Below are 23,236 nucleotides of genomic sequence, written 5' to 3' on the forward strand. Positions count from 1 at the left end.
CTGAATTTCGACCTCGTGTGGTCGAAAATCTGGGAAAAAACTATCAGCATTTAGCTGCTTTTACAGCAGCCTGCCTGTCAATTCAACCAAATCAACATTATTCTACAACACATCCAATTCATCAACAATGCGACATTACAACACAGTCTACTATCAAATTCAAATTCAAAGTACTTCAAAATATCCTAAAAACTACATTCAAACACTTAAACATCATAAAGTTAAACAACCATAAACTACATTCTATAATCAAATTCACCTTCAAAGTACATCTAATTCGAATTAAAACTACACTCAAACACTTAAATATCATATACATATCCAAGAAAACATAGCAATATTAGAATCCAAAAGTATACAAATCAAAAAAGTCAACATTGGATGTTAGAGACATGATTCGAATCCTCCTCGACATGATCCGAATCCTCCTCACTATCTTGCGATGCAGGCCCCCAAGCAATAAAAGGGACATCAGCACATTTAAATTGTACCGGTATGTAAAGCAACTAAAAGAAGAAATATAAGTACTAAACCTGAAACTGAACTAACCAGGAAGGCAAGGATCTGAAGTACTCCCTATTCTGAATGAAGAATCACCTGTATAACTGTAAATATAAACTGTGGCCTAGGGCCAAAATAATGTGCACAAAAATTGTGGCCTCAGGCCCAAGCAATACATATGCATAAACTGTGGCCTACAGCCCAAAAATACAGAAACACACGTTCAACATTAAATAATTTACAAAACTAAGACTGGCTATAGCTGAAAGCATGATAACTGTTTCTGATTATAGAACTTAAGAAAATAACAGATTATACACTGACTGAGACTCATGTGATGTCAATATACAAGTCTATAATGATTACGTACTGAGTTCATGATATTCAAAGTGATCACCATGAACGAATTATGAAACTATAACCCTAGAAGATAGCAGTTCTACAATTATTCAAGAAACTAGGGCTAAACTATATTCTGAGTCAAATTACTGATAAGCATTTAGAATGAGGCGTAGGGAGAATCATGAACATTCCTTAACGTAGATAGTTAGCCTCACATACATGCATATGCTCCAAACTTTGCAAGAAAGTTCTGAACTTTGAGAAGAATCCCAAAAGCCTAAGTCTTGAATATGGGTTTTCTTGAAAACCCTAGGTTAAGAACAATGAATTCTTGCTTAATGTTCATAAATATATGTTAGAATCCACTTGGAATAGACTAGTATTGCTTACCTTAGTGTTTTTGGTGATGGAGGAGGAGAGCAGCTCGGTCTAGGATTCAGGAATTTGAAAAATAATAAAATAAGGTTGAGTCTGCTTATTTATACTGTTCATTGATGCGGACGAAGTACAGACGCCAAGTACGTCCCGTAATTTGAAGTACGGGCCGCACCTTGTGGCCCGTGCCTAGAATGTCAAGTTCCAGTAAGTAGTTAATTTCCCTGGTGAAGTACGGGCACTAGGTACATCCTGTACTTTGAAGTACAGGCCACACCTTGTGGCTCGTACTTGGAATGTCAAATTCCAGTGAGTAACTAATTTTCCTGTCGAAGTACGGGATAGAAGTACGTCCCGTCCTTCCAAGTGCGTCCCGCACTTGGATCCTGCACTTGACCTGAAATTTCCAATTTCCAGCTCCAACACTTCTGTTTGATTTTTTGAGTCTAGAATTATGGTCAAAGCCTAAGTTAAAAGTCCGAGGTGTTACAATATCTCCCCCTTGGGATCATTCATCCTCGAATGATGGGTTCTAGTAAGGAGTGACTGTTGAGACATGTGTTCACTAACTTACATGAACACGTAAAACTAAACCGAAAGGAGTACTAAACTGGCTAGCTTGCTGAACTAGATATCTACTAAACTGACTGAATGAATGCTGGGTTCAGTAACTACTAAACTGACTGAATGCTAAAACATGGAACTATAGAGTGAAATCTAAATGGGAAGATAAATTACCTTCGACATTTTCAGCTGACTCTTCAAAGAGATGGGGATATCTGGACTTAATGTCCTCCTCTGCTTCCCACATAGCCTCCTCAACTTTTTGACTCCTTCGAAGGACTTTCACTGAAGCAACTTCTTTCGTTCTCAACTTGCGAACCCGACAATCAAGGATCTCTACTGGAACTTCTTCATAAGTCAAACTATTATTGATGGTAATGCTATCAGTCGGGACAACCAACGACGGGTCTCCCACACACTTTTTCAACATGGACACATGAAACACTGGATGCACAACAATCAAGTCTTGTGGCAACTTAAGCTTATAAGCTACTTGACTAACCTTTCATAGGATTTTGTATAGTCCAACATAGCAGGGACTAAGATTCCCCTTCTTACCAAATCTCATGACACCCTTGACAGGCGAATCTTTAAGAAACACCCAATGATTAACTTGAAACTCTAAGTCTCTTCGTCTCACATCTGTGTAAGACTTCTGGTGGCTCTGAACTGTTTTCAACCGCTCCTGAATTAACTTGACTTTCTCCATAGCTTGATAGACCAAGTCTAGCCCTAACAACTCTGCTTCACCAACCTCAAACCAACCAATTAGCGATCTACCTCTGCGCCCATACAAAGCTTCATATGGTACCATCCCAATACTAGCTTGGTAACTGGTATTATAAGAAAACTCAATAAGAGGCAAGTGATCATCCTAATTTCCTTCGAAATCAAGGACACATGCCCTTAACATATCCTCAAGGATCTGAATAGTGTGCTCTTCCTGACCATCTGTCTAAGGGTGAAAAGTTGTACTGAGATTAACTTTTGTACCCAAACCTTTCTAAAAGGATCTCCAAAATTTTTCTGTGAACTAAGCACCACAATCTGAAATAGGGGATACTGGAGTTCCATGAAGTCTAACAATTTCACGAATTTACAACTTGGCATAGTCTCCACTGAATCTGTTGTCTTAACTGGCAAGAAGTGCGCTGACTTCGTAAGTCTGTCCACAGTCACCCAAATAAAATCATACCTCCTAGCTGAATAAGGTAAAACTGTTATGAAATCCATATTTATCATCTCCCACTTCTAAACGGGAAAATCAATATTTTGAGCCAAGACACCAGACCTCTGGTGTTCAACGTTCACTTACCGACAATTTGGACACTTAGCCACAAAATCTGCTAGATTTTTTCATGTCGTTCCACCAATAAATCTCCTTAAGATCATGATACATTTTCGTGGAATACCTGGAATGGTGAGCTTCTGACATAATTCTCTCTCTAAGCCCATCTACATCTGGAACGTATAATCTACCTTGGTATCTCAAGGTACCATCATCTCCCCCTCGTTCAAAAGTCATAGTCTTATGCTTGTGAATCCCCTTTTTCAACCGCAACAAGTAGGGATCCTTATACTGCTTCTCTTTAACTTCAACGACTAAGGAGTAAAGAGCTCTATTCTGAACAACCACACCACCATCCTCAGAGTCCAAAAGTCGAACTCTAAGACTGGCCAAACAGTGAACTTCCTTGGTCATAATCCTCTTATCTGCATCAACATGAGCTAAACTTCCCATGGAATGCCGACTAAGAGCATCAGCTACAACATTCGCCTTTCCTGGATGATAGAGAATATCCACATCATAGTCCTTAAGAAATTCGAGCCATCTTCTCTGCCTAAGATTCAACTCTCTTTGCTTGAATATATACGGCAGGCTTTTATGATCGGTGAAAATACCCACATGCACTCCATACAAGTAGTGACGCCATATCTTAAGTGCAAAAACCACAGCTGCCAATTCTAGATCATAAGTCGGATAATTCCTTTCATGAGCCTTAAACTGTCTAGATGCATAAGCCACAACTTTACCACGCTGCTTTAAAACACATCCGAGACCAAGTCCCAAAGCATCACAATATATAACGAATCCTTTGGTCTCTTCTGGTAGCATCAAAACTAGAGCAGAAGTCAATCTCTTCTTCAACTCTTCAAAACTCTGTTCACATTCATCTGACCATTGAAATTGAACCTTTTTCTGAGTCAACTTCGCCAACGGAGCTGAGATAGAGGAAAATCCCTCCACGAACTGCCTATAATAACCAGCCAAACCCAAGAAACTTCTGATATCTGATGCTGAGGTGGGTCTGGGCCAGTTCTTAACAGCGTCAATTTTCTGAAAGTCCACTTTAACACCTTCGCCTGAAATCACATATCCTAAGAATGCCACTAACTTTAGCCAAAACTCACACTTTGAGAATTTTGCATAAAGCTCGCAATCCTTGAGTGTCTGCAATACTATTTTGAGATGCTCTGCATGGTCAGCCTCACTACAAGAATATACCAGAATATCATCAATAAATATAATGACGAATAAGTGGAGATACGGCTTGAAGACCCTGTTCATAAGATCCATGAAAGTTGTTGGTGCATTCGTCAACCCAAACAACATGACAAGAAATTCAAAATGACCATAGTGGGTCCTTAAACTTTAAATGATGGTAGCCCGATCTGAGGTCAATCTTGGAATAACACTGAGCACCCTGAAGTTGATCGAATAAGTCATCGATTCTGGGAAGGGGATACTTGTTCTTAATGGTGACCTTGTTCAATTGGTGGTAGTATATACACATACGCAAGGATCCATCTTTCTTTGACCCTCTGAACACTGGGGGCTTCATCCGCAGAAATTCCTGAGTCCTAGAACTATTAGACCTGTTACTAGCACCTAAGCTAGGGACCCTTTCTTATCACTGGGCCTAGTTTGCCAAAATCTGAGTGAGCAGCTGAATAGCTCCTCTAACATCCGCGTCTGAAGTATTATGAGGTGTAGCTGTAGCGTTAGCTGGGGCGGCTACCTGAGCCGGAGTGTTCTCTTCTGTAGCTGCATCAACGGTAGCCCTCTGGCTAGTAGCTGTATTCCTCTTGTTGTACTTTCTTTTTGAAGCCATTTCTGAAATATGTAATTCGCATGAGTTAGAAGAATTCCTAAAAGTACTGCTCTAACTGCATGAACTAGAGTATGAAAGAAGTGAAATAAATCCTGAATGTCTTGGTGGTCAACTGTTTATATGTGTGGGGCCCTCACACATATAAAGGTAACCCCACTAGACACGACTTCATAGACTCCCTAAGATACTTGAACCTAGTGCTCTAATACCAAGCTTTGTCATGCCCCGAACCGTAGCCTAGGCGTAACACAGCACTCAGTGCCCAACTGCATGTGACCGAGTGAACGCATAGGCTGGCTGAATCAACATGTGATATCAAAACATGTAATACTAAGGAAATAAGACTACCACATGCTGATCTACTAAAAGGCTAACTGAAAATATATTAAATGCGAAAATATTGGTTTAAGTCTGAACATTTGAATAAATAGCCAACAAGGCAAATACATAAAAGACTGCTAATATTTGACTGACTGAACTATGTCTATGAAGCCTCTAAAGAATATTGGAAAAGTAACTATCAAAAACTATAAAGACTGAAAGCAGGATAACGCCCCGGAGGAACTGAGGCTCACCAAGAAGCTGATACGAGCAGTCTTAGCTAGCTGGATCGTCAACCTGTATATCGCGATGCAGACCTCTAAGCAATAAAAGGGACATCAACACATTTGAATTGTACTGGTATGTAAAGCAACTGAAAGAAGAAATATAAGTACTGAAACTGAACTAAACAGGAAGGCAAGGATCTGAAGTACTCTTGTTCTGAATGAAGAATCACCAGTATAACTGTAAATATAAACTGAGGCCTAGGGCCCAAATAATGTGCACAAAAACTATGGCCTCAGGCCCAAGCAATTCGTAAGCATAAACTATGGCCTAGGACCCAAATAATATGCACAAAATCTGTGCCCTCAGGCCCAAGCAATACATAAGCATAAACTATGGCCTAGGGCCCAAAAATACAAATACAGATGTTCAACATTAAACAATTTACAAAACTGAGACTGTCTATAGCTGATGGCATGATAACTGTTTCTGATTATGGAATTTAAGCAAATAACTGATTATACACTGACTGAGACTTATGTCATGTCAATACACAAGTTGATAATGATTACGTACTGAGTTCATGATATTCAAAGTGATCACCATGAATGAATTATGAAACTATAACCCTAGAAGATAGCAGTTCTACAACTATTCAAGAAACTAGGGCTAAATGGTATTCTAAGTCAAATTACTGATAAGCATGTAGAATGAGGCGTAGGGAGAATCATGAACATTCCCTAACTTAGATAGTTAGCCTCACATACCTATATATGCTCAAAACTTTGCAATAAAGGTCTGAACTTTGAGAAGAATCCCAAAAGCCTAAGTTTTGAACCTTTATATGGGTTTTCTTGAAAACCCTAGGTTAAGAACAATGAATTCTTGCTTAATGTTCATAAATATATGTTAGAATCCACTTGAAATAGGCTAGGATTGCTTACCTTAGTGTTCTCGGTGATGGAGGAGGATAGCAGCTCATTCTAAGGTTCAGGAATTTGAAAAATAATAAAATAAGACTGAGTTTGGGTATTTATATTGTTCACTGAAGCGGACGAAGTACGGACGCCAAGTACATCCCGTACTTTGAAGTACAGGCTGTACCTTGTGGCTCGTACCTAGAATGTCAAATTCCAGTAAGTAGTTATTTTCCTTGGTGAAGTACGGGCACGAGGTACGTCCCGTACTTTGAAGTACGAGCAACACCTTATGGCCCGTACCTGGAATGTCAAATTCCAGTGAGTAACTAATTTTCCTGTCGAAGTACGAGCCAGGAGTACGTCCCGTCCTACCAAGTGTGTCCCGCATTTGGATCCCACACTTGACCTGAAATTTCCAGTTTCCAGCTGCAACACTTCTGTCTGATTTTCTGTGTTTAGAATCATGGTCAAAGCCTAAGTTAAAAGTCCGAGGTGTTACAGAAATAAATAAGAAAATTCATGCTTCACACGTCACAAAGGGGATAAACTATAAAACAACTGAATGATGTTCATAATAGGGGTGCGACTGAATCTAATTATATTCTGTCCAGTTAAATAAAGGCAAACAAATCAAGGTTAACCAAGATGTCATGAAGCACCTAAACAGCTAAAAGGATCAGGAGATAGAAATATTATCTTCTTGACAAATTAATCGAACCATGTGATTTTTCCTTAACTCAAGGCATTATGAAGTTGTGAACAAGAAAACATTGGTGGAGTGCAACATTCATTTTATATTTTCTCTGTTTTCTTAATGCTATTCCATTTTATTGGTTCAATTTAAAAGGTAAACTTTTTGATAAAAGCATGTGAAATTTAATCTTCCTAATTATGTGAAATAAATATTTTTTAATGTATATTCTTTCCTATTTCGACCACATGTGGTCGAAAACGTTAAATAATATTTAAGTAAAAATAGATTTTGCGACCACACAAGATCGAAAATTGTATTTTCTTAATTTAGGTAGAACATTTTTTTTCGACCTTGTGTAGTTGAAATGAGGTCGAAAAAAATTTCACCCTATCAATTAACGCCCTGTCCTTTGCATCAGTGTTAATTTCACTTCACAAGAATCCTATTCATTTCTTCATTCTTCTTTCACTAAAATTAATGATACAATGTTGCCGGTACTTGAAATTCAAGATGAGTACAATCAAGAAGAATTTGATTGGATTATTGCTAGTAACGTAACCAAAGCAATAGAAATATTAAATTGCATAATAGACAGTCAAAGCTAAATAGGGTCACATACCAGCTTCATCCTAACGACTTCATGGCTGGTGACCCCACTAGTGTGTCGAAATCCACCCTTATCTGAGGCCGTGGTCTTCTTCCCATTTTCACTTTGCTTCAAAAACATCGAATCAGTCGCCCAGAAGTGCAGCAGTTTCTTCCAGTTATCATCATGGATCTACTTAGGCTTCAGGACTTTTTCACGGGCTCTATGCAACTCATGCTTAAGTATAGTCCCCGCCTTTTTCTCGAAATTCTGCGCTACTAATGACTCATGTTCCGGCTTCCAAAAAGACTTTGTCTGCAACGAAATTAAAATGTTTTCATTAATATATATGGAAAATTACATAAACAATCAACATATATTTATATTATTTTACTACAAATAATAAATACCCTGCACTCTATAAACATCTGCTTCTTCAAACCCACTGGCACCTTGCCCCAAGACGAAATGGCGCCTCTATAGAGTGATTTGACTGACTGTGAAACCCATTTAGTTGCTTTTCCCAGATAGAAGCTGCATCAAAACCAAATAATTAATTTAAATATTACCTTAGATGTTTTAGAATAAATTAAATAATTTATGAAAATTCAATATACTTACCCGTATCCAACTGGCTTGATTATGAGAATACCATACCCATCAACTGTCTCAAGATCTCCTAGTCAGGGAGATTCGTCGTCAGAATCAGAGCTACTTTCTTGAGGCCCCAACATCACAACATTTGGGTTATATGAGGTCGTTGGCTGTGACGCTATCGGGCTGGGAGTAGCTGTCGAAGTACCGCTCATATTCGCTCGCTGTGATATATGATAATAATCAGGAAGGCCATGTGAGATAGTGCGAGGTGTGCCAGGGGACTGAGATCGACCCTGTGGTTCTGTTTGGCCCTGAGGCCAAAAAAATAGGTGCACTGTGACATGACTAGTCGGCTGACCCCATGCCAACCCATTGACTTTCCCATAATGTAGAAATGGAGACACGTGGTGAGAGGTACGGGAGTGGAGACTGATCTCTGGCGGGAATCCTAAGGGTTCCTGCATTTATATTGTGTTATGTATGAATTTCGTTTTAAGAAAAATGATTAAAAAGTTAGTCATTACCTCTCGAAAGGATACATCCACCTAAATTGAACTGGGCCTCCGAGTCGGGCTTCGTATACAAGATGAACTGCAACATGTTCGATCACATCAAAGAATCCCAGAGGAAGAATCTTCTCCAACTTTTTTGTGATAACAGGAATATTATAATCCATCCAAGAAAGGTTATCTTCCCTCAACGTCTTTGGAATACAAGTCTTTGAAGAGCAAACTAATTTCTGTCATAGGTTTCTAGATTCGTTCAAGCAAGCTACTAAATGCAATTGGGAGTAAAGTTTCCATGAAAACGTGATATTCACGACTTTTCATCCCATCCATCCTCCCTTGGTCCATATCAACACGTGTTCCAAAATTTGATGCATGCCCATCTAGCATCTTCAAGTCTCGGACCCACTCACAACTCTTACGCTTCTTCTCGGTTGTGAAAGAATAGCTAGCCTTAGGCTTGAAGAACTTGTTTGTTTCGGCTGCAACTCTAACTGTTTTCGTCGACAATACTCAGGCAAGTCCATTCTAGCCTTAACATTATCTTTGTTCTTGTCCTTCACATCCACCACTGTGTTAAAAAAATTATCAAAGTAATTTTTTTCAATGTGCATGACATCAAGATTATGTTGAAGAAGATTATCCTTCCAATATGGAAACTCCCAAAATATGCTCTGTTTTGTCCAGCTATGGTAAATCCTATACCCTTCTAACCTATACGGTTCTTCTTCAGTAACCTTTGGGAGGTTTTGAACTCTCTCCTAGATATCCTCACCAGACAGTATTGGAGGTGGACAGTCTTGTTCAATTGTATTCTTCTTAAATGCATTTTTCATTCTCCTAAAGGGATGATCCATCAGCAAGAACCGACGGTAACAATCAAACCATGAATTCTTTTTGCCGTTTTTTAAAGTGAAGGGCTTAGTATTCTCCATGCAGTGAGGACATGCTAACTTTCCGACTGTCATCCACCCAGACAACATCCCGTACGCAGGAAAATCATTAATAGTCCACATTAAAACGACCCTCAAATTAAAATTCTGCTTGCTCTAAGTGTCATATGTCTCAACCCCTACAGCCCACAACTGTTTCAGTTCATCAACTAGTGGTTGTAAATACACATCAATCAAAACTTTTGGATTACGGGGGGCAGGAATAATGCAATTAAAGAATATATATATATATATATATATATATATATATATATATATATATATATATATATATATATATATATGGACCAGTCATACATGTTAGTGTTATGATTTTAATGATGACAAATTGTTAAGTAGGTACTATACTCAAAGGTTCAACCAAACCCAGTGGACAGAAAAGCCCAATACACAAAAAGGGTTCAGTCGGCTGCAAAGGAGTACATGACAAAGTCGGCTCCATAAGGAAAGGACTTCCAGGCACGAAGAAAATAAGCTCTTGCTTATTTTTGGAACAAGGATCAAAGTTTACTCAAGAAATCAAATCAGCACAATTGTGGAAATTCAAGCATTAAATCAAATCGGCATCTACAAGGAAACAAGTACCATTCAAATAAGGAAAATGGCGCATAAGGAAAGCAGCAGTTGTATAGCGTTGATTATGCATCAAGAATGTACAAGGAAACAAGTATCTACTAAATAAGGGTGATGACAAAGAAGGAAAGAAACGTTACAACATTAATGAGCTCTTGCTTTATTCTTGAAAATTAGGATCCTCAATATCCCTAATTTACAAGGATCAATTCTCTTGGGTTGACATCTCTGCTGGAAAAGTGTCTAACGGCTAGTCACTTGAAGACTATATATTCAAGACTCTAGAGACGAAGAAAAATATATCTTGGTCTCATACTCTCAAGCTCTCTGCTTTACTTTTCACAAACATTGTATTCTTGAGTGATATAAAAAAAAAAAAAAAGAAAGGAGAGATATAATATAGTTTGTGAGGCATTGTATCAAAAAGATTACAAGTGTTTGAGTATAGACGTAGGAGCTCCATTCAAACAAACCATTGTACTAATCCATTTACAAAGAGCTGCAGAGAACACCCTTGCAACCCAAGGGGACTAAACTAAGATTCACATTGAATCTAAACTAGTATAAAATATTTGGTGTCATTTATTTCCTGCACTTTTATTACTGCATTACGTTATAGTCGACTAGTATTCGAAGTTAGTTGACTATCTGAGCGAAAAAGTTACATTTCACCCCCCCCCCCCCCTTCTTGCACTTTCAATTGGTATCGGAGCCAGGTCTCACACTTCGTTGCTTAACAACAAGTGAGATAAGATCAAATGGCTGCATATCAAATTCTTGGAGCAATCTTACAAGATAGGCACTCCACAACAAGACCACCCTATTTCAATGGTGAACACTACTGTCATTGGAAAGAAAGGTTCAAGATCTTTGTGCAATCAATAGACTATCAAGCATGGATCGTGATCAAAAAAGGACCTAAGCCTATCCCAAATGTGGATACAAAGGATACAAACACAAAAATTAATCTGGAGTCACATGATGTGACTAAAGAACAACAGGAGACTCTATCAACAAATGCTAGATCAATAGCTTTGTTGTACTGTGCAGTCAGCGGAGAAGAGTATGCTAAAATATCCAACTGTGAGATTGTAAAAGAAATGTGGGATAAACTTGAAGTCACATATGAAGGAACATCAAAAGTGAGGGAAACCAAAATTGATGCACTAAGGTATGATTATGAAGCTTTTAGCATGAAGGATGATGAGAACATAGAATCAATGTTCACTAGATTCAACAAGATCATTGGTGAACTTAAATCTCTTGGAGTGACCTATGCCAATTCTCAACAGGTGAGAAAACTTGTCAGAAGTCTATCGAGGACTTGGGAAACCAAGGCGATTGTTTTGGAATATGGAAACCTGGACAATTTTACCTATGACAAACTAAGAGAAAATCTGATGGCTTTTGAAAAGAACTATATTCGAAGATATCAGAAGGATGAAAAGAAGAAAATAGTTGCCTTTAAATCTCAGGCTGAAGAATCTGATGATGAGTTTAAAGAAGAAGAAGTGGCCATGATTTCTAGCCATGTGATTAAAGCCATGAGAAGATCTAGAAACAATAGAAAAGGAAGTTCAAATTTCAGAAAAGGTAAAACTTCCGATGTTCAAAGAAATGATGGAAAATGCTACGAATGTGGAAAATATGGTCACATTGCATCTGAATGCCCTGAGGTAAAAAGGAAACCATCGAAAAACTATCAAAAACAAAGAGCATTCAGCAGTTGGAGTGAAGATGAAGCCTCTGAAGATGATGAAGAAGGAATGGAGAACATTTGCTTCATGGAAATTGGCGAAACTAGCGAGGTAAGACCTTATCATGCGTTCTAACTGTAGTGAAACTCAAGAATTGCTTGATCAAACACTTGAGGATTTAAATAGAGTGTTTAATGAATATAAGAAACTTAAGAGAGAAAGAAGGGACTGGGAACTTAAACTAGAAGTAGTTGAAATAGAAAGGGATCTTCTTCAAGAAGAAGTTGAGGACTTGAAATTGCAGCTTAATGGGTTACGTAAGTCCACCAGTCATAGCTCAGTTAGATCTAACCAGTCGACTCGTAACAATAAGTCGACTGGGAAAAGACCTATCAGTAATAGTAATACCTCTGAAAAATCTAAGGGTGTGTCGACCAATTATGAGGAGACAGATCAGTCTAATAAAAGCTTTCAAACAACTGAAAGGAAGTCTCCAAGAAATATTCATAAATCAACTACTCATTTTTTGAAAAAACACTCTTTTCAAAAATGTTTTTGCTGTGGAAAAATGGGTCATAAATATCTTCAATGTAGATTTCGCTACACACCTTCTCTAGGTTAGATATGGAAGCCCAAGACCAATCATCAAAGCACTAACTCTCGAGGACCCAAGGAAGCTTGGGTACCTAAAAGAAAGTAACTACCTTGTTTTGCAGGAGCACCACAAGCAGAAATCAAAAGGGAAATGGTATCAAGATAGTGCGTGTTCCAGTCACATGACAGGCGATAAAAGCTTGTTCAAATCAGTCGCAGACTTTGATGGAGGATTAGTTACTTTTGGTGACAACTCAACAGGAACAGTAATTGGTACAAGAACTATTTCGTTTAATAACTCTTGTGATATCACTAACGTTTATCTTGTTGAAGGACTCAAATATAACCTCTTAAGTATCAGTCAGCTATGTGATTCTGATTTAGAGGTAAGATTCAAAAAGACTGGCTGTATCATAGAAGACAAAACTGGAAAAGAAATTCTTCCTGGCAGCAGAACAAAAAATGTGTATGTGCTTGACTCTGTTAAAAGTCCAGCTGGACACATTTGTTTGGCTTCAATGGGAGAAGATCCTTGGGTTTGGCACAAGAGACTTGGACATGCTAGCATGCGGCTAATTGAAAAATTAGCCAAACACGATTTGGTCTTAGGCCTGCCTAAAATAAACTATTCAAAAGATCATATATGTGATGCTTGTCAGAAAGGTAAGCAAACAAGAAGTTCTTTTAATTCCAAAGATATTGTATCCACTTCTAAACCATTGCAGCTTCTACATATGGACCTTGTTGGTCCTACTAGAACTGCTAGCATTGGAGGAAAAAGGTATGCTTTCGTTATCGTTGATGATTTCTCTCGTTTTACTTGGGTTATATTTCTTGCTCATAAGGATGATACTCTAAAGAATTTTAAGTTTTTCTGTGAGAAAGTTCAGCGTGACAAAGGATACTACATTACTTCCATAAGAAGTGATCATGGAAGAGAATTTGAAAACAAGGCCTTTGAGGATTTTTGAAATGAACAAGGTTATGCTCATAATTTTTCCTCACCAAGATCTCCTCAGCAAAATGGTGTCGTTGAAAGAAAGAACAGAACCTTACAAGACATGGCTAGAACAATGATTTTAGAACACAATCTGCCACATCACTTTTGGGCAGAAGCTGTAAGCACAGCATGTCATGTATTGAACAGGTGTCTGATTCGACCTATTCTAAAGAAAACCCCTTATGAGCTATGGAATGGTAAGAAACCCAATATTAGTTATTTTCACTCATTTGGGTGCAAATGTTTTGTGCACAATAATGGGAAAAACAACATTGGTAAGTTTGATCCTAGAAGTGATGAAGGTATTTTTGTTGGCTACTCAAATAATAGCAGATCCTATAGAATTTTCAATAAACGCACTAAATCTATTGAAGAATTAGTTCATGTTATTTTTGATGATACTAACCATTTGGTCGAGAAAGAAAGATTTGCAGATGAAGATGTTTGCCAACCTTCAGTCACTATGACTACTCCTTCAACTGATCAGAATCTCTCATTAAGAGAAACTACCTCTGCTGATGAGTCGATTAATCTTACAATTGGACCTGTTCCAAACGAATGGAGGAGTGAGCCTGATTATCCTAAAAAGTTTGTCATTGGAGAAATAAATGAAGGAATGAAGACTTGAGCATCTTGTAAAAATAATGCAAATTTGGCACTTATATCTCAACTCGAGCCAAAGAAAGTAGATGAGGCTTTAAAGGATGATCATTGGATTAAGGCAATGAAAGAAGAACTGGATCAGTTTAACAAGAATAAAGTATGGAATGTGGTTCCTAGGCCTGAAAAAGAATCAGTAATAGGAACAAAATGGGTTTTAAGAAACAAGTTAAATGAAGCAGGCGAAGTTGTGAGAAACAAAGCACGACTGGTTGCCCAAGGCTACTCACAACAGGAAGGAGTCGACTATGATGAAACATTCGCTCCTGTTGCACGGTTAGAATCTATTCGAATTTTGCTTGCTTATGCTGCTTTTAAAGGTTTTAAACTATTTCAAATGGATGTCAAAAGTGCTTTCTTAAATGGATTTATTGAAGAAGAAGTCTTTGTAAAATAGCCACCTGGTTTTGAAAATCCTAAATTCCCATAACGCGCGTTCAAACTAAGTAAGGCTTTATATGGTCCTATAGACTGGTATGATCGACTAAGCACTTTCTTAGTAGAACATGGGTTCTCTAGAGAAAAGATTGATGCAACTCTTTTCATTAGATCTTTTATAAATCTACTTACACAAATCTATGTGGATGATATTATTTTTGGAAGTTCTAACCCCTCTTTATGTAAGGAATTTTCTGACCTCATGCAAAGTGAATTTGAAATGAGTATGATGGGAGAACTAACATTTTTCTTGGGACTTCAAATCCATCAATCCGACAAAGGAATATTCATTTGTCAAAGTAAGTATACAAAGGAGCTTGTTCACAAATTTGGTCTAAGTGATGCTAAAGCTATAAAAACTCCTATGAGTCCCACATGCTCGATTGACAAAGATGATACAGGTAAAGCAGTTGATGAGACTAAATATAGAGGAATGATAGGCTCTTTACTATATCTCACTGCTAGTTGACCGGACATCATGTTTAGTGTTTGCAAATGTGCTCATTTTCGCCTCCTAAGGAATCTCATCTCAGTGCGGTAAAACGAATAATTAGATATTTATTTGGAACAATTTCCTATGGATTATGGTATCTCAAAACTAATCCCTTCAAACTAGAAGGATTCTCTGATGCTGACTTTGCATGTGATAAAGATGATAGAAAAAGCACAAGTGGTTCCTGTCAACTACTTGGAAAATCATTAATTTCTTGGCATAGCAAGAAACAAGGATGTGTTTCTCTTTCTACTACTGAAGCTGATATATTTCTGTTGTGTAATGTTGTGCTCAACTTCTATGGATGGTGCATCAACTAAGTGATTATGATCTGTTATTTAAGCCTGTTAAAATTTTCTGTGATAATTCTAGTGCCATATGTCTATCTAAAAATCCTGTGCATCATTCTAGAGCAAAGCATATAGATATTAAACATCATTTTATTAGAGATCATGTCGTCCAGGGGTCTATTGAATTACATTTTGTCTCCACCGAAAATCAACTAGTTGATATTTTTACAAAACCCTTACTTGAGGAAAGATTTTGCATGCTTAGAGAATCTTTAGGAATTATTGATAAGCCCATATAACTGTGTTATTTTTGGTAAATTGATTGATTTTCCTTCACTGAATTGTTCATTAATTACCGCCTCTTCTCCTTCCCCCATTTCACGCTTTCTCATAAAGTTCATCATTACCCTTTCCCCTCTTTTTCTACCGTCTCTTCATTCTTCCGCGTCTCTCACTTCCCCATAAACCTTTCCTCTTCCATGACTCTTCACCATCCCCAAAATCTCCATTAAAACCATCCTCTCTTCCATTCCTCTTCACTCAACCACCTTTCTCTCTTCTTCAAACCATGGCCAAAACACAGAAACCCTCGTCTATTTCCACTCGCAAAAGCTCTAGAAACAAGAATAAAGGCAAACCCTCATCTCCTGTTAAGATAGACTGTGATGGCTTTGATTCCTTTACTCACAACTCTGCAAATACATTATTCTTTCGTTTCTCCAGTAAATGTGACCATGCAGATGAAGAATGTGGTGAGTCTTCCAAGAAATTTAAGTTTGACTATGAAAACGCCTTTCTTGACCATCGAAACTTCTGGTCCACTCCAAATTCTGACCTATTTCACTCTCTTAAAGGTAAATCTTTTGCTCATGGTCGAATTGTGGATTTTGATGTTATTTCTTCATTGCATTGTCATATTCAACAATTTTTTGACTTTCAAGGTTGGGTAAATCTTTTCTCCTATGCTCCTCCTCGAGTTTATGAACACCATATTCGTATATTTTATGCCAATCTTAGAGTCACTAAGGATAATGAACTTGAAACCCTTGTTTTTGGCACACGTCTTTTGTTTGATAACTCTGGCTTTGATGAGATGTTTAATATCAAAAGCTCTGGTTTTTCTGCTTTACCTCATAACTCATGGCAGTCAGATTTTGAGGTCTCCTATATACAGGCCAAAAGGTCTATTTCTCTTGAGTCGACTGGTTCTTTGCCCCCTCATTTGGGCCCCAAACATTTGTCCTTTGAAACTCGTGTACTTGCTTATATTGTTGCCTCCACCATCATGCCTCGTGTAGGCTCGTTGTCTACTCTTACTCAGCGTGATACTCTAATTACCTACTGCCTGGTTAAAAGTGTAAGCTTCATACTCCTCACTTGTCATGAACCACATGTTAGAATCTGCTTCTGATCCTCTAATTTGCCCTATGGTATGCTTATTACTCGCATTATAAAAGCCCATCATGTTAATCTTGATGACCACCCTCCTATCTTTATCAAACAATGTTATAATTCTCGAGCATTTGTTAGTATGGGATATATTTGTATGGATGACGCTTGGGTTCTAAAGAAGGATATGGATAAGGAAACTGAGAGCGCCTGTCCTCCTGTTTTCCCATCCAAACCTTCCTCCTCGAACCCCCCTGTTGATCATTTTTTACGATATACTTGCTAGACCTTCAGCTCTTGATGACAAACTTGATTCCCTTAAGGATCTCCTTGTGTCCACTCACTTTCAAATGGAAAAAGTCAGGGATGTATCTAAGGAGGCAAGTACTGATGTTGCTCGAGTGCGTATAAAGATTGATGGTGGCTTAAGGGAAGTAGGTAAGTTGGCTACCAAACTGCAAGGAAGTGTTGATGGTCTTCCTGCTAAGTTGACTGCAACTCTGGATACCATGAAGGATGCTATGGTTAACACCTTAGCATACTTCCGTAAGGCCTTTCAGTAAACAGCAGCAATAGGCGGAACAGCAGGAGCAGCACTCTGAGGGGGAGCAGGATTAGTTGTGTTATAACCTACTAGTATTAGACAATTTTTGGTTTTCGATATAAGTCCCTCTTAACTCTATTTTTGTGTTATGACCTGCTAGAACTAGACTTCGTTTTGTGGCTGCTCAGACTTTGTTTTGTGGCTGCCTGATCAGCCATTTTTGGACTCCTTGGTGCTGGTCTATCCAGCCATCTGATCTAACCTTATTATCCTATTGTCTGTATATTATCTTTTTGGTTTTCCTGTGTGTCTTTCGTTTTGATTGATGCCAAAGGGGGAGAAAAAGCAAGCATGCAAGTCTGGATGAGTCAACTATTCAGGGGGAGAAGTCAACTGCTCAGGCGGAGCATTATTCATGGATTAGACTCACCCACCTAAAACAGGGAAGTTGACTACAATTTGAGTTTTTTTTTTTTTTTTTTTTTTTTTTTTTTTTTTTTGTCATCATAAAAAAAAGGGGAGATTGTTAGTGTTATGATTTTAATAATGACAAATTGTTGTGTAGGTACTATACTCAAAGGTTCAACCAAACCCAGTGGACAGAAAAACCCAATACACGAAAAGGGTTCAGTCGGCTGCAAAGGAGTACATGACAAAGTCGGCTCCATAAGGAAAGGACTTCAGTACACGAAGAAAATAAGCTCTTGCTTATTTTTGGAACAAGGATCAAAGTTTACTCAAGAAATCAAATCAGCACAATTGTGGAAATTCAAGCATTAAATCAAATCGGCACATACAAGGAAACAAGTACCATTCAAATAAGGAAAACGGCGCATAAGGAAAGCAGCAGTTGTATAGCATTGATTATGCATCAAGAACATACAAGGAAACAAGTATCTACTAAATAAGGGTGATGACAAAGAAGGAAAGAAATGTTACAACATTAATGAGCTCTTGCTTTATTCTTGAAAATTAGGATCCTCAATATCCCTAATTTACAAGGATCAATTCTCTTGGGTTGACATCTCTGCTGGAAAAGTGTCTAACGGCTAGTCACTTAAAGACTATATATTCAAGACTCTAGAGACGAAGAAAAATATACCTTAGTCTCATACTCTCAAGCTTTCTGCTTTACTTTTCACAAATATTGTATTCTTGAGTGATATAGTGTAAACAAAAAAAAAAGGAGAGATATAGTATAGTTTGTGAGGCATTGTATCAAAAAGATTACAAGTGTTTGAGTGTAGACGTAGGAGCTTCATTCAAACAAACCATTGTACTAATCTATTTACAAAGAGCTACAGAGAACACCCTTGCAACCCAAGGGGACTGGACTAGGATTCACATTGAACCTGAACCAGTTTAAAATATTTGGTATCATTTATTTTCTGCACTTTTATTACTGCATTACGTTATAGTCGACTAGTATTCGAAGTTAGTCGACTATCTGAGCGAAAAAGTTACAATTCACCCCCCCCCCCCCCTCTCTTTCACTTTCAATACACATCTCAGGAGGAAGATTATACGGGGTTATGAACACGGGCCAGCAAGAATACGGAGCAGCAGAAATAGAATGCGGAGTGAATCCGTCTAAACATAAACCCAACCTAACGTTACGTGGTTCAACTGCAAAGTCTGGATAGGTTCTATCAAAATGCTGCCAAGCCTCACCATCAGATAGATGACACATAACACCCGGTGGCCTTCTATTTTCACCGTGCCATCTCACACGAGGAGGCGTAACTATTAGATGCATACAACCTCTTTAACCTTGGTATAAGTGGTAAGTAATGCATCGCCTTAACATCAACTCTCTTCCCACTGTGAGTCTTCTTAAACCGATCACTACCACAAAACTTACAAGATTCTAGACCGATGTCGTCCTTATAGTATAACATGCAGCCATTTTCACAACAATCAATTCTGACCGACGAGAGTCCCAACTTGGGTACCAATGTCTTTACCTTATAGTAATTATCAGGTATCTCTAGAGTCGGGTCAACTAATTCATGCATGAGGTCAATTACATAATCCATTGCCCCTTCGGAAACATTGTAATCTGCTTTGATACTCAATAATCTAACGGCGATAGACAATTGAGAGTGGGGACTCCCATTATGTAAGGGCCAGCTAGCTTGATTTAACTTTACATAAAAATGTTTGGCCTCTTCATTGGGAGGTTCTTCAACATGGCCACCAGATTCAAAATCCGAATGCATGCCATATGCATCCTGAACCATGTTGTGCATTCTAGAATTTTGGACATTACGTTCTACCCCCTACTGCTTTCACTGACTTCAAAGTTCTGAGATCTACCAAAATTGTTGTGTGTTTCTCCATGACTAGTCCACACTGTATAATTACTTTTAAAGCCTTTTTCGTACAGATGAAGCGTAAAATTCTCTAGGGTCTCATAATTCATACATTCACATTTAACACAAGGACACCTAACCACACCATGAACTGTAAAATCCTCAAGTGTCTTTGCTTATTCAACAAAAGCATAGACACCGGCTATAAATTCTTCCCTCATCCCTAATGGATCATCATAAGATCTATTGTACATACAACTACGAGAATCTATCTACACAAATAGCACAAAGTTTGAACTTGTTAAACCATACTTAGTTTATATGTTATTAGTAAAAGGCTCACCAACCATAATTACCATAATTCTCAAAACGCCATCATAATTACCAAAAAAGATCAGAAAAGCACAAATTTTGAACTTGTTAAACCATACTTAGTTTATATGTTATTAGTAAAAATATATATATATATATACAAGTATAAAGGACCTTCAACTCTAGCTCAAGAAGAGACAAATGACATGAAAGGTGATTAGTTTAGTCAACCTATTTAACTGTCTTTTAAGCAAAAAGCACAAACTGGTATATTAAACTAATAAATCATGAACAAGCCAGTGCTACCACAGATCACTTCAATACTTCTCATAAATAGCATATAAGGCCTTATGCCAGAGAACAACGAAGAATTCACATTCAAGCCAAGCACCATTTCAATTACTCACAAAGGCCACAAATAGCCAAGGGGAGAAATCATTCAGAAATTTAACGCAAGGACATCTAACCACACCATGAACCATAATAGTAGCCAACCACTATACTAATCAAACTAAATCTAGAAAAGAGTTGATAACTCATTAGTCTAGCTACAATTGATAACTCATTAGTCTAGCTACTAACATCCTAACAAGTAATTAACTGCTAATTTAGGCTAAGCAAAGCGTGATTTAACTAATTGCTTAAACAAACAAATCACACAATTGCTAATTAAGCCAACAGTGGACTAACATATAAACTAAAAAGAACCGTGCAACTAACAATTAAACTACTCATGCCACAAGATTAGGAATCAAACTAAGCCAAACACATAACTAAGAGGTAACACACACAATAGTGCAGAAATTAAAAGAGAGGAGGAGAAGATTAATTAATTTGCACATTTGCTCCCAACAACTAAGTTATATGACTATATACTTATCACAAAGGAAAGTTTTCTTCTAGTTCAAACGCTTTGATGAACTGGAAGCAGTAAATAATCTAACCTCTGTTGCTACTTTCTTATCTAGCAAATCTACCTTAATTCCGGCAATTGACAACCTATTCCAAAAAGAAGAGAAACTGTTTCAGTTTTCTTTTCCAACCCTGTTTCATAAACATTTTGGTTTATGCAAACCGAATCATTGATCCTCCTGATAGAAGGCTAGCTCCTGAAATGTACTCACCTCTTAATTTTAGTTCATATGTATCACCTCTTAATATTTGCACAACAATCATAACTCATAATTCCATAAAGTTATCAAACAGTACACAACAATCATAACTCGTAATACAAAAGGAAGCTTAAGTATTCGGATACTAATAACACCCGGTGGCCTTCTATCAATGCACTTAGCATAGTGAAAAAACATGTACAGTATAACATTATTCACAAACTGCTCTGAAACTTTCGACCTCATGTGGTCGATTTTTTTTCGACCAAAAAGTGTGGTCGAAAAACCCTGTTTTCTTATTAGTTTAAACTACCTAGTTGAGGATCAGATTATTATTATTTAGCAATAATTAGGTGGCTTCTTCACTCAATAACATCTAGGCCCCTGTAACAAAATGTAAATTTAATTAGTTCATACACAATTAAATAAGGGTGCAATCTGCTAAATGTAAAATTCAAACTTTGCTGCTCTCTGCAAGAATCCGATGTGAAATTCTTTCCTTAACTTTAATTAGGCGAATCCTTTTTTAATTAGTCCATATTATATAAATCAAATAGAGCTGTGTTAAAAAAATTGAAGCAAAGAGTTTTCATCTAGTAAGAGTAAGGAATAATGTTTCATTGCACATGCGAATCTTCTGTATTTTTCCCACTTGCCTACTCTTTTTATTACTCAATATTGTGTTCAGTGTATGGCTAAAACAAGGAGGTAATTAATCATTTTAAACTTGTAACTATATTCTCTTATTTTTTAAATTAAATCCTTCTCTGTTAAATAAAGCCAAACCATTTAGTTTCGACTTCTATCCAAGCTAGAAGCTAAGAGAGTACCTACTACAATTGCTTTTCTCTAAAAATTCAAATCCTTAACTTCCTAAAAAATTTCCCTCAGGGAGATTTACCAAAAGACTCCTATTAGTATCCAACATACAAATATCACTACTACACTTCCAAAGCAGTATATTAGAAAAGGAGGATTCAATCTAGTGTAACATAATAATTCACTACTAAAAACATGTACAGTATAACATTATTCACAAACTGCTCAGATGAACCAAAAATGAAATATTTTCCTTTATTGGTCTTTAGCATAGCTAAACAAGAAACCCAAATAACTGAACCATGCGACACAATCCAGGAAAAAAAACAATGAACACAGATAAACAAGAAATCCCAATTACTGAACCATAAAAAACATACAGAAACAACCCATGAACATAGATAAACAAGAAAACCAATTACTCAATCATATTGTTCACTTCAGACAAAACCAAAAAAAAGAAAAAAAAAGATTCCCAATAATTAAATATCAAAAAGTTCAAAACTTTTCACATTGGAAACCTGAAAAAGACAAAAATTTATAACAATTTGATTCTTGGGTCAACAGAGTGGACAAAAGTGAAAGGAGCATGTATGTACTGAGCAACAGGGCTAGAAGTTGCTCCAGATATAGCAATCTTTAACAATAAATATAAGTAATCTACTAATTAAACTACAATTACAAAGTAATGTAACTAATAATGATAGAAATGAGATTGAAAAAAAATGGAAAAAAAATTACTTACCTTTAGTGGCGGCGGACAGCAAGCTAGGGCGGCAACGGAGAACAGACAGTTTTGGGGATGGGGCATCGGCTGCGTTTGAGGGTGTGGTGGGGATGGGAGCTAGTTTTGGTATTTTAGGTTTTAGAAGAGTAAAGACACGATCTGATTTTGGGGGAGTATAATGAAATTTTTTACTTAAGTTTTTCGACTGCATGCGGTCGAAATATGTTTTTTTTTTTTTAATTAATTTTTTTATACTTATATAATTTAATTTTTTATAAAATGATTTTTTATTCATTTATTATTTGTACAAAAATAAGTTTCAATCTCATGTGGTCGAAATTTCATTCACATTTAAATATCGATCCGTGTGGTGAGAGAGAAATCCAAAAAAAAAAAAAAAAATTGAAACTTTCAACCTCATGTGGTCGATATTTTTTTCCCACCAAAAAGTGTGGTCGAAAACCCTTTTTTTTAGTAGTGATTATAAGCATTCCTTCCTTTCTTCTAAAATATTCTTAGATTCTTCTTCTGCCAAATGAAATAGACACAGCCAAACATTACCATTCTCATGAGCACTAC

At 37.2% G+C, this 23,236-nt stretch overlaps 1 long non-coding RNA gene across 1 annotated transcript; it reads right to left on the bottom strand.

Annotated features, from left to right (window-relative positions):
• Positions 1-7,479: 7,479 nt before the first annotated feature.
• Positions 7,480-22,772, bottom strand: LOC132040185 (uncharacterized). Its single transcript, XR_009410630.1, has 3 exons — positions 22,676-22,772; positions 20,944-20,998; positions 7,480-7,956 (listed from the first exon to the last, which is right to left on the bottom strand). It is a non-coding gene; the product is annotated as an uncharacterized LOC132040185 (long non-coding RNA).
• Between the last annotated feature and the right edge of the window lie 464 nt (positions 22,773-23,236).

The sequence above is a fragment of the Lycium ferocissimum genome, chromosome 12, assembly GCF_029784015.1.
Source record: "Lycium ferocissimum isolate CSIRO_LF1 chromosome 12, AGI_CSIRO_Lferr_CH_V1, whole genome shotgun sequence".
In the NCBI taxonomy this organism is placed as follows: domain Eukaryota; kingdom Viridiplantae; phylum Streptophyta; class Magnoliopsida; order Solanales; family Solanaceae; genus Lycium; species Lycium ferocissimum.